The sequence below is a fragment of the Leuciscus leuciscus genome, assembly GCF_965113295.1.
Source record: "Leuciscus leuciscus genome assembly, chromosome: 8".
Lineage (NCBI taxonomy): Eukaryota > Metazoa > Chordata > Actinopteri > Cypriniformes > Leuciscidae > Leuciscus > Leuciscus leuciscus.
Genome location: NC_138732.1, coordinates 1,733,867 through 1,747,655, shown reverse-complemented (window position 1 = coordinate 1,747,655; position 13,789 = coordinate 1,733,867).

Sequence of the window (13,789 nt, the reverse complement as noted above, 5' to 3'; positions counted from 1 at the left end):
TTGCTCGGGTGATAGAGATTTCATGTAGATCTTGTTGCCGGGTTATAATGTAGTCCAGTAGGTGCCAGTGTTTTGATCTGGGGTGCATCCATGATGCTTTGTATTTATTTTTCATTTGGAAAGTTGTGTTGGTTATGACCAGTTTGTGCTCAGAGCAGAGGGAGAGGAGTCGCAGGCCGTTCCTGTTCATGTTGCCTAATCCATGTTTCCCAATTACCCCAGGCCAGAGCATGTTGCTGGTGCCTACTCTGGCATTGAAGTCTCCCAAAAGCACAACTTTATCAGTGTGAGGAGCTTTGTGGAGAGCAGTGTCAAGAGACTCGTAAAAGGCGTCTTTAATGCTTTCTTCAGCATCCAGAGTTGGTGCATAAGCGCTTATCAAAGTTGCATAGCGACCCTTCGCAAGGGGAATGCGCCAAGTCATCAGCCGCTCACTGATTCCCACAGGAGACTCTGGGATGTTCTGTAGCAGTCTGCTTTTAATGGCAAAACCTACTCCATGTAGACGGCGGGTATCTTCTGGAAGGCCCTTCCAAAAGAAGGTGTAACCTTGCCCGACTTCTATTAGCGAGTCCTCTCCTGCGAGCCGGGTCTCACTCAAAGCAGCGATGTCGATGTTGTATTTGTTAAGCTCGCTCGCAACCAGGGCAGTGCGCCTGTGGGGTCGGTCAGATCCAATCTGCACATCAAGAAGTGTGCGTACGTTCCATGTAGCCAAAATTAATAGTTTAGATTTATATTTTCGACCGCGTAATGGGATGCCTTGACGACAGCGGTGGGCCGCCCAGGAGTGTAGGGAACAGGCAATGTTTGGGTCACCTTTTCTAGACCCTCCCCCCGACAGGGGGTGAGCAGTGCGGACCCTGAAGAGGGCTGCTCAGTCACACAAGAAGCTGCCGAAGGTGGACGCTGTTCCAACCCATCCACACAACGACCATCACGCTTGTGCCGCCTCCGTGCAGGGCTCAGGCTAGAGGCTGCCAGTCTGATCCAAGACCTGCCTCCGTCACATTTACCCTGTCGCCGAAGGGCTTGTACGGTGAAGTGATAGCATACGCAGAGAGTGGATTAATGTGAAGAGAGGGGGGCGCAGACCCTATCTCCACAGCTTCACTCCAGAATCCAATATCCAGTGGCAGGAGATGAACTCTAGACAACCAGATGGATGGTGGAGTTGCAGGGGGCTGCCAGGTCTCTGTCTGTTGAGCCTGCCTCTCGCGTGTCCCCAACGCGGCCTTGTCTTGAGGAGACGAGATGCTCACGGAAGACTACCCACAGAGCAGTGGAGGCAGCAGTCTTAGTTGATGGCGGACTGTACTCGCCATGTCGAGGAGTATCATTGGCATAAATGGAGTTTTTGCAACGGATCTAGTGATGCCACTCAACTAGTCCCTCCATACCTGATAGACCTCCGCTGTTGGTCCACGACTACTTATTCGTCTGGGAACCACTGCACGGAGCCCCCAGCTTATTTCGTAGCTTACCTTCATATCTGAAGGGTTGTCCATTATCCGCCACCGATGGACGTGGTTGGTAGCAGTCAGCTCTGCCCCAACAACACACACACACACACACACACACACACACATGTCTGGTTCACTATCTTTGTGGGGACTCTCCATAGACGTAATGGTTTTTATACCGTACAAACTGTACATTCTATCCCCTTACACTGCCCCTGCCCCTAAACCTACCCATCACACACACACACACACACACACACACACACACACACACAAACACACTGCCCCTGCCCCTAAACCTGCCCATCACAGGAGACATTCTGCATTTTTACTTTCTCAAAACAACTCATCCTGTGTGATTTATAAGCCTTTTGAAAAGTGGGGACCGCTGGCTGGTCCCCACAATGTGATCTCAGGTTTTACTATTCTTATGGGGACATTTGGTCCCCACAATGTAATATAAACAAGGGCACACATACACACACACACACACACACACACACACACACACACACACACACACACACACACACACACACACACACACACACACACACACACACACACACACACACACACACACACACACACACACACACACACACACACACACTTGAAGTCCTCAAAGTGCTTTCTGAACCTAAGCCTGTTAGGGCACATGTCCAAAATGTGAAAAAAATTAAACTTTGTCATATAGCTAAACCAAATACACCACTGGAAAGGTCTTGACCCTGAGAGTAACATATATCAATTTGAAGGTTCAATAGTATTACTGCTTTGAGATATTGACCTTTGAACCTTAACCTCAGGGCATATTTGAAGGCTTATAATTATGGAACAAAAAGGGTTATGGACATGAGACCAACTGTTAGAGAAAGGTGTTGACATGGGTTATAAGTTGAGTAGTCATAGTCATAGTCACCAAGGGGTGGGGGGGGGGGACTATGGTGTGAAAAAAAAAAAAAAAACTTTGAACAAGACAATATTTAAAGTCTGATGCCAAAAATGTGTTTAACATCCCCTCAAACCCCTGGAATGCCACCAATTAAGTATTTATAACTTCCAATTTTAGGGAAAACCCTGTTTTTAAAAAAAAAAAACTACAACTCCCTAGACTCCTCTTTAGTACTTGTGTTGACATCAGCACCCCAGTTGTAGTTCCTCCGTTTTAGGGTCGTGCTAGGGTTGTGAAAACATGTATCTACCCAATATATCAAATATCACACACTGTCTAATAAATAATTATACTACATGTATATGATCTATGCTAAGAAAAGACAAAAATGTTTGCTTAATGACTATATTTTAACTAAAACAGGAGACCAGCGCACCAACTGCTCTGCTCACGTGACGCAAAGCGGACTGAGTGTCCTCATCTCCATAGTAACGGCCCATGTTGCTACTTCCGCTATGAAAAATGTAAAAAACACACAAACACATTTGTTTTTCATAACTGAAGGCGTGATTTTTAAAACCGTCATATTTGACATCAGTCTACTGTAGTGCTGCGTTATAAAACACATATCTTTAAGACAAGAGATATTTAATTGTCCGCCGTTTTTGTTTTCCCGACAGCAACCTCGAGTCACATGATTGAGACAAAACATAGGCAAAAATGTAACAATCACACAGTTTGAGAAAGAAGTTACATTTCCCCTCCGACACTATCTTTTTAACTGAGGCTGAGTTCTGTAAGCTCTGAGTTTATCAGGACAGCGGTTGGGGTCCGCCTTGTTGTGTTCGGGGTCGTCATCAGTAAGCCATAAATAACTAGGTCCTGCATAAACAACGAGTCCTGCATGTCACCAGAGAGAAGTTTTTGTTTTCGCTCAAAAATGTTTTTAAATAAACTAAACAGTTCATTTAAAAATAACTTTCATTTAACACCGTTGTATTAGCTTTCTCATTCAAACACAATGCATTGCGTTAAACTGACTTGAAACAGTTGCGTTTGGCTTAACTCAATATTTTCATGTCGAAAGAACATGTTTCAGTTAAGTAGACCAGAAATAACATTTATTGCTAGCTCAATTTACTTAAGTAAATGGAGTTAATTCAACACGATTCTTTTCAACCGTTTTACTTAATCCATTTGAGTTGAGATTACATAAATGAGTTTAGTTGTGTTAAAATAGCAATATAGAAAACTAGGAACAGGATTTCCCCCCTCCCCATCATGCTTTGCAGGACTGGATAGGGGTGTTAAACTTTATTTTATGTGTTTTTTTATCATCATGATAAAAAATTGATGACTTGTTAATGTTTAATGTTCTTTAATGTTTATATTTAAAAGAGTTTCTGATATGTTCGTGTTTTTGGAGGGTACCATTGTGGTGAGGTGTAGACCATGTGCTTGGGTGAGGATGTGCTAACAACAATTAAAGTGGTTTTAATAATAATAAAAACAACTACTTCAGACATACATTGGATGTAGCATAACCGTTTTCTAGCAAATGCTTAACATTAAGAGTCTTTACGGAGAACTTTTTTCTTATTAGATAACATTTGTAAAAGTTGTAAAAATTGTTGAACGTATGTTTTCTGAAACAAACTGCATATGCTAATATAGCAACTACACAGAGAGGAAGGGGAGGGCCTGTGCCCCTGCCATGATGGAAACAATCTTCATTCTCAATTTAGCAAACGAGAGCAAACATCTCTTCTGCTCAACGATACTAAATTCAAGGATCTATGATTTTAAGCAGAGACAAAAAGACCTCCTAATTTCACCGATGGCAAGTTCACTTCAACACATGTTTAAAACTACCTTTAAAATACTTGATAATTGAAAATCTTATTTCAAACAAAACAAACTATTATACACTATTTATGTTTTATCTATGTAAGTCAGTGTTTTGTTGTGTATTAGATAAAAAAAACTCATACTTGATAATTTAACATTTAAAAGAATATGAACTTTATTCACTATTTATGTTTTATCTATGTAAGTCAGTGTTTTGTTGTGTATTAGATTAAAATACTTGATAATTTAACATTTCAAATAATATTAACGTCTCGGTTACGTATGGTAACCCTCGTTCCCTGAGTCCAGGGAACGGAGACGCCTCGTCGGGGGAGTTCCCCTGACGAATTGGGATCACGCTAGGGAGACCAATTGCCTTCGAGTGAATTAAAACGAGCCAATGAACATTGGCATGCAAGGTTTGCATTCCGCGGCCCGCCTACCAGTGCGGGTATAAGGCGGAATCAAGCGCATACACAAACGCTTTTCGCTGAGGAGCCGAACGGTGTCCAGTCCTCCGCGAAGGTACAGCAGCATGGCGACGGGACGAGGCGTCTCCGTTCCCTGGACTCAGGGAACGAGGGTTACCATACGTAACCGAGACGTTCCCTTTCGTCAGCAGGGAACTCCCCCGACGAGGCGTCGGAGTTCCCTGCTGACGAAAGGGAACGTCTCGGTTACGTATGGTAACCCTCGTTCCCTGGACTCAGGGAACGAGGGTTACCATACGTAACCGAGGACGTTCCCTTTCGTCAGCAGGGAACTCCGACGCCTCGTCGGGGGAGTTCCCCTGACGAATTGGGATCCCTACCAAAACGCCATGGTGCTGGCCCCTTCCAGCGCCCAGCTAAGCTACAGCCCTGCAGCAGTTTCCAGAAATTTTGCGGGAGCTAGCTAGGGAATCACACTGCTGTTCCGCAAGACCCAATCAGTGGATATTGGATAACACTGGGAAAGCGTGTCCGACCCCAAGGATATAATAGGGGGGGGGGGGAACGCTGCGGAAGCTGAGGCAGCCTAGAGGAAGGCCCTCAATACACATATGTACTAACCACGTAGGGTAGTGAAACATATGGCAGTCCTTGAAGGTAGTCCCAGTCCGGAGGAGTGAGGAGCATACTCAACAAGGACGACAGAATGAGTCTGTCAAGGGGAAGACACGGCTGAACTGCACGTGGCAATCATGGGTCGCCGCAGGGACCACTGGAAAAACACCCAGTCTACTAGCAACTCCTTACTGAAGGTAGCAGACCTGGTGCCGGGCGGTCCGCAACGCCTGGCACCGGAGGGGGGGATGGAGGAACTCACGAGGTTAGCCGTTTGTTGGGTAACCAACGGAGCAAAAAGACGCACGTATCCGCTCACGGAATGGCGTCGCAAGCCGACACACCTATTCCCTCTAATTACTGGCCGTAGCAAGTACTCGGGAGGAAACAGGTTCCACACGTAGGCTATAAAACCTAGCGAACGTGTTCGGTGTCGCCCAGCCCGCAGCTCTACAAATGTCTGTTAGCGAGGCGCCTTGTGCCAGAGCCCAAGAAGCGGCAACACTCCTAGTGGAGTGAGCCCGCAACCTGGGTGGGCAGGGCTCACCCTGGGACTCATAAGCCCTGGTGATAGCATCCACTAGCCAGTGGGCTAACCTCTGCTTGGAGACAGCCTTCCCCTTCTGCTGGTCTCCATAACAAACAAAGAGCTGATCTGAGGTCCTAAAGCTTTGCGTTCTGTCTATATAACCCGGAGGGCCCAGACGGGACAGAGAAAAGCTAGGGCTGGGTCTGCCTCCTCCTGGGGCAGCGCTTGCAGGTTCACTACCTGGTCCACGAAGGGAGTGGTAGGAACCTTGGGCACATATCCGAGCCGGGGTCTCAACACAACGTGAGAAAGGCCGGGCCCGAACTCTAGGCACGATTCGTCGACCGAAAAAGCCTGCAGATCCCCCACCCTCTTGAAAGAAGCCAATGCTAACAGGAGTGCTGTCTTAATGGACAGGATATTAAGCTCGACTGTCAGCAAAGGCTCAAAAGGAGGACTTTGGAGCGCTTTGAGCACTAAAGTTAAGTCCCAAGAGGGTACAGGGTGCAAGTAGCGAGGTGGATTTAGCCTCCTAGCACCCTTGAGGAATCTGATGACCAGGTCGTGCTTCCCCACGGACTTACCTTCAACTACATCGTGATGTGCGGCTATTGCGGCAACATACACTTTAAGGGTGGAGGGAGACAGCCTTCGCTCCAACCCTTGTTGTAGAAAGGAGAGCACGACTCTGATCGGGCAAGTTCGTGGGTTCTCCCCGTGGGAAGAACACCAGCCGACGAACAGGTTCCACTTCAGAGCATAGAGGCGCCTCGTAGAGGGGGCTCTAGCTGAAGAGATGGTATCTACCACTGCCTGTGGCAGGCCATCTAGAACCTCCGCGTCCCGTCCAGGGACCAGACATGGAGTTTCCAGAGGTCTGGACGCGGGTGCCATAGGGTGCCCCGTCTCTGAGAAAGAAGGTCGTTCCTCAGAGGAATCGGCCAAGGAGGGGCTGTCGCGAGGAGCATGAGTTCTGGGAACCAAGTCCGGGTTGGCCAATACGGGGCCACCAAAAGGACTTGCTCCTCGTCCTCCCTGACCTTGCACAGAGTTTGTGCAAGAAGGCTCACTGGGGGAAACGCATATTTGCGTAGGTCCCGGGGCCAGCTGTGTGCCAGGGCATCCGTGCCGAGAGTCCCTTCGGTCAGGGAGTAATACCACTGGCAATGGGTCGTGTCCGGAGAGGCAAACAGGTCTACCTGTGCGGCTCCGAAGATTCGCCAGATCAGCTGGACCACCTGGGGATGAAGTCGCCATTCTCCCGGAAGGGGGGACCGACGTGAAAGTTCGTCGGCCACACGATTGAGCTCCCCGGGGACATGAACGGCACGAAGCGACCTCAGATGCTTCTGACTCCATAGGAGGAGGTGGGAGGCGAGTCGCGACATACGACGGGAGCGTAGACCACCTTGTCTGTTGATGTACGCAACGGTCGCAGTGCTGTCCGTACGGACCAGTACGTGTTTGTGTCTGAGAAACCCCTTGAGGCGACACAAAGCTAGGTGTACTGCTTGCAACTCTAGGCAGTTGTGCCAATGCAGCTGGGGCCCCGTCCACAGACCCGAGACTGCATGCCCTCTGTACGTGGCCCCCCAGCCCTTGGCAGAAGCATCTGTGAAAACCACAGCATGCCTGGAAACCTGGACTAGGGGCACTCGGGCCCGTAGAAACCCAGGATCCAACCAAGGGGAGAAGGTTTGGCGGCAGCTCGGGGTGACTTTGACCCGGAACTTGCCGCTCTGCCACGGCCACCTCGAGACTCGATCGCGAAGCCAGTGCTGGAGCAGTCTCATATGCAACAGACCGAGCGGCGTTACTGCGGCTGCGGCTGCCATATGCCCCAGGAGCCTCTGAAATTGTTTCAGTGGAACCGCTGACTTGCCTCGAAAAGACTTGAGGCAGTTGAGCACTGACTGGACGCGTTCCTCCGTGAGGCGCGCAGTCTGGGCGACCGAGTCCAGCTCCATGCCGAGATAAGAGATCCTCTGCACAGGGGAGAGTTTGCTCTTGTCCCAGTTGACCTGAAGCCCCAACTGACTGAGGTGCCGGAGCACCATGTCCCTGTGATCGCACAACACATCTCGCGAGTGTGCCAGAATGAGCCAGTCGTCGAGGTAGTTGAGAATGCGAACGCCTTGTTCTCTCATGGGAACAATGGCCGCCTCCGCGACTTTCGTGAAGACACGGGGCGACAGGGCCAGCCCGAAGGGTAGGACCTTGTACTGATATGCTCGACCCTTGAAAGCAAACCGAAGGAACGGTCTGTGTCGAGGAAGAATCGAGACATGAAAGTACGCGTCCTTCAGGTCGATCGCTGCAAACCAATCCTGGGGACGGATGCACTCGAAAATGCGTTTCTGCGTGAGCATCTTGAACGGGAGCTTGTGCAGGGCCCGATTCAATACTCGCAGATCCAGGATTGGCCGTAACCCACCGCCTTTCTTGGGTACAATGAAGTAAGGGCTGTAAAACCCTGACCTCATATCGGCTGGAGGGACCGGCTCGATCGCGTCCTTCGCCAGTAGGACGTCGATCTCTTTCCGCAAGACCGGGGCATCCACTGGACGCACATGGGTGAAGTGGACGCCCCTGAACTTGGGAGGCCGGCGTGCAAATTGAATTGCATAGCCGAGCCGGTTGGTGCGGATGAGCCAGCACGACGGACTCGGGAGCTCTAACCAGGCTCTGAGAAACCGCCGCAACGAGCCCACCCGCACGACCAGCGTACCCGCGGAGGGGCAGCGAGGTGGAGGGCAGGGACACGGCTCTGGTGGCATTGTGGCGGCCGAGAGCGGGGTCTGGGTGTGTATTTGAACAACACCTACCTGCCTCCACCGGGGGACAGACGGCAGAGAAGACCCGAGAGTGTTCTGCTGCGGTCTGTCGCCTGGCGAGGGAAGGGGAGGAGACAAGGAGCAAGGCCCGAGGGCGGCTGCTGGTCTCGCCTTCCCGCCCAGCGACAGACAGGAGTGGCGTGACCGAGGTGGCGCCACTGCTATCTGAGAGCTGGGGAGAGAGGACTGAGAGTGGCGAGACCCGAGGGTGGCGCACACTGACGTCCTACTCTTGAGCGGGAGAGACTGCATGTTCGGCAGTCGCAACCGTGAATGACCCAGAGGAGGAAGAAACTGCTCTTTTTTAGGTTTTGGGTACCACCGACCAGCTGGTCGGCGGCGGAACAGAAACTAGAAAAATTTAACAAAGGATTCTCCACCCGGCCCTCCTCCGGGGGAAGGAGTGGTGATGACACACACTCCCAAAGAGCAGTTTTCGTCACACTCTCTGGGTCGCTCCTCTCAGGGTCATTTCCCCTCCTTTTGCTGGGGGGGAAACGAACTCCGAGCGGGCTGGTTTTAAAGGCGCTTCTGGACCACAGTGTGGACATCGTCTGACCGAAGGCCAGCGCTGTGACTAATCACGGTCAGTCATAAAGCGCAGCTCTACTCCGAGTCAGAACTACCCACGTGCACTGAATGTGCAGGGGTAGTGAGAGAGGAAAAACTTCTGCAGATTTAGGCATGTTTGGCTTGCCATATTGGCACCAAAATACTTCCATACTGCCAAAATTTTTCACACACATCTAGGCACTTTAGACCCAGGAAGTGTGGCTGTTAAGTCTGAACCTTCAGCATGAGAACACACCATTACAGTAGGAACTCAGCATCATTTTCAGAGTATAACAGCCCTCTCTCCGATGTAGCAATCGACATCTGTCCTCCCCTGGGGCCCCGAATGAAATGCTTGGTCCCTCATAAGGACCAAAATCCCACTCAAAGCCTCGACGGCACACGGCACGCTGAGCGGCTCAAGCCTTTACGAGAAAGGGGAGGCGAACAACGTGCCGACGTGGTCATGCACTCATGAGAGAACATGAACCACCCATGAACGCCGTCTCAACACACTGATTAGGCATGTGAAACAGCGATCATGGCCGTCAACCAGGCATGCAAGACAGTGAACGTGGCCATCGCTGGCACACGGCACGCTGAGCGTTCAAGCCCTCAGGCAAGACGAACAACGTGCCGACGTGGTCATGCTCTCATGTAGAGAGCACAAACCACCCACGAACACAGTCTCAGCATGTTTGTGATGCGCTAGAGGAGTGGGAAGCTCGTGAAGGTCTTTCACCTGGCGAGACATTCTGCACTGTAACCCTCAGATCACCAATGTTATTTGCCAAAGTAGCCCTCTCCTGGTGCACCAGAAGAGAAACTAGATCGGGAAACAAGCAAAGGGACTCACCTCATAGAGGCACGCGAGTCTTGATCTTGACCACGCATCTTGAGCGCCGAATGACGCGCGCTGGGTTGCCGTGACAACCCACGCTGTCAACCGGCGCTCGACGGCACACGGCACACTGAGCGGCTCGAGCCTTTAAAAAGGGGAGACGAACAACGTGCCGACGTGGTCATGCACTCATGAGAGAACATGAACCACCCACGAACGCAGTCTCACACACTGATTAGGCATGTGAAACAATGAACGTGGCCGTCAAATAAGGACAGGAACGATCGCATCCAGAAACACACGAGTGAAACGTCATCCTGAAAAGGACGCGATCTTCACTCGTGTTGCTCTTTCAGGAAGAAATTACTCTCTTTATTGTGTTGAAGCACACAGGGACCCAACGCGGCGACACAGCGGGGAAACTGCAAGCCCGCTGTGCGCACTCAACCGTTTACCAGCTGTAAAAACAGCTTTTGAATTAACAGCGTGTAGACGCAGCCGGCAGACAGGAAATCGCGCGGTCGCTGAAACGCCGTCTCACCAACACAGAGAGGTCCCTTCCCGAAACAGCAGACTCGTAGAGCGTAAGATAAATACAATCTTAAAACTCATTCACTCAGAGAGGACACAACCGGTCGGCTCCGAAGCAGAAAGCGTTTGTGTATGCGCTTGATTCCGCCTTATACCCGCACTGGTAGGCGGGCCGCGGAATGCAAACCTTGCATGCCAATGTTCATTGGCTCGTTTTTAATTCACTCGAAGGCAATTGGTCTCCCTAGCGTGATCCCAATTCGTCAGGGGAACTCCCCCGACGAGGCGTCGGAGTTCCCTGCTGACGAAAGGGAACTATGATTCACTATTAAAATACTTATACTTGATCATTTAACATGTCAAATAATAAGGAACTATTATTCACAATTTTATGTTTCATCTATTTAAGTCAGTGTTTTGTTGTGTATTAGATTAAAATACTTGATAATTTAAGATTTCAATTAATATGAACTTATATTCACTATTTTATGTTTATCTAAGTTAGTCAGTGTTTTGTTGTGTATTAGATTAAAATACTCATACTTGATAATTTAACATTTCAAATAATATGAACTTATATTCACTATTAAAGTGCTTACTTGATAATTTAACATTTCAAATAATATGAACTTATATTCACTATTAAAATACTTATACTTGATCATTTAACATTTCAGGTAATATGAACTAATATTCACCATTAAAGTGCTTACTTGATAATTTAACATTTCAAATAATATGAACTATTATACACTATTTTATGTTTTATCTATGCAAGTCAGTGTTTTATTGTGTATTAGATTAAAATACTCATACTTGATAATTTAACATTTCAAATAATAAGAACTATTATTCACTATTTTATGTTTTATCAGAGCTCGAGTTGAAGCTGCTTCATCAAGCCCCTCTTCAGTGGACAGCAAGCCAAATAAGTTTAACCTAATATCTGAAAGATTTTATGGGCAAACAAACTCGTTAAATGTAAGTGTGAACTCGTAAAAATGCATATACTTACCATTCACCCATTTTCATTAATTTCATTCACCCATTTTTATTCTCCCCACAGACATTATGGAAGCTGTCGTGAAAAACAGATCCATGACTGATTTCTTCATGTCCATAATTTCGGCATTCTCTGGAATTTATTATTAATTCCAGCAATAATAAAAACATCTCTGAAAAAACATTCACATGTCACTCCAAGCATTACTGCAGTCATAAAGCACACAGCCATAAACCCCTCTCCACTGGATCCACACATGTGTCAAATTTCACATACCACATGTTGGTCATAAAACCCCCAAGGACTTCCTGTCATAAAACAATGTCACAAAGGGTCATAAATCATTTTTGACACATATTCCCCCATATGAACTACTTCTGGAATGCGTTCACCTTGAGAACTTCATCTTTGTTTCCAAACGCAATGACTTCAGTTTAGTCTTTGTTTAACTGAAGAAAGTTTTGGCACATCCAACTGTTGACTTCATCAATGCATTGGCACAGGGAGTCAATCTATATCTTATATTTAGAATACATACAAATGTAATTTACGTCTTTTAGTTTGTCAAGAGATTTAAAGCATAGTTTTTGAAGAGTGTGCATGTGCTCTAGTGCGTAAGAACAAGCATATGATTGATTCTGGAAATAAATTCCATTTATTTCCTCAGATTCCATGTCCGTATTTCGTTTCGTTTCGTTGAACTTTTCATCATTTCATCATCCACCAGAAACATTAATTTATATTTAATTCAGTAATTCGCACACCACATGAACATGTCTTATTTGTTACTTAATTTTCATTATTTTTTTTATGCAGAAAGATAATTATTTGGTGGGAATGCAACTGTTTTGCTTATTCAATGTCTATGTCAGACCGTAAATCCACAAGAACTTTGCATTATTGCTTGCTTTGGTCTCTCCATTTATCAATCCACCCTATAAATAATTTTCTAGATCCGTCCCTGGTCATGAATGGGCTATTTACAGACCTCTTTCACATATGTCGTGATGACCGTCACAGCTCAGACCTCAGTAAAACGTAAGCAGTCTTGCCCACAATATTTCTTCATTTTGGCAAATGCATCAGTCCAGCTGAGTCCAGAACCACTGAGTCCAGAACCACTGAGTCCAGAACCGCTGAGTCCAGAACCACTGAGTCCAGAACCACTGAGTCCAGAACCACTGAGTCCAGAACTGCTGAGTCCAGAACCACTGAGTCCAGAACCACTGAGTCCAGAACCACTGAGTCCAGGACCACTGAGTCCAGGACCACTGAGTCCAGAACCACAGAGTCCAGTCCAGAACCACTGAGTCCAGGACCACTGAGTCCAGGACCACTGAGTCCAGAACCACAGAGTCCAGTCCAGAACCACTGAGTCCAGGACCACTGAGTCCAGAACCACTGAGTCCAGAACCACAGAGTCCAGTCCAGAACCACTGAGTCCAGGACCACTGAGTCCAGGACCACTGAGTCCAGTCCAGAACCACTGAGTCCAGAACCACAGAGTCCAGTCCAGAACCACTGAGTCCAGGACCACTGAGTCCAGGACCACTGAGTCCAGTCCAGAACCACTGAGTCCAGAACCACTGAGTCCAGGACCACTGAGTCCAGGACCACTGAGTCCAGAAACACTGAGTCCAGGACCACTGAGTCCAGGACCACTGAGTCCAGGACCACTGAGTCCAGAACCACTGAGTCCAGGACCACTGAGTCCAGGACCACTGAGTCCAGAACCACTGAGTCCAGGACCACTGAGTCCAGGACCACTGAGTCCAGAACCACTGAGTCCAGGACCACTGAGTCCAGGACCACTGAGTCCAGAACCACTGAGTCCAGAACCACTGAGTCCAGGACCACTGAGTCCAGAACCACTGAGTCCAGAACCACTGAGTCCAGGACCACTGAGTCCAGAACCACTGAGTCCAGAACCACTGAGTCCAGGACCACTGAGTCCAGAACCACTGAGTCCAGAACCACTGAGTCCAGGACCACTGAGTCCAGAACCACTGAGTCCAGAACCACTGAGTCTCTGGATGATCTTGTCTTTCACAGTCTCTAGTTTGGTGGATCAGTCTGGTTCCTGCACCTTCAGAGGAACCTTTTTTTGAAGGGGTAATAAAATAAATAATCAAAAATTATTTGTCAGAAAATTATGAAAAGTTTTTATTTAACTTTTGTAGCATTTTAATTGATTATTATATTATATCTATATCAACCGCTCGCCCTCCAACTACTTTAAGTCTGTCC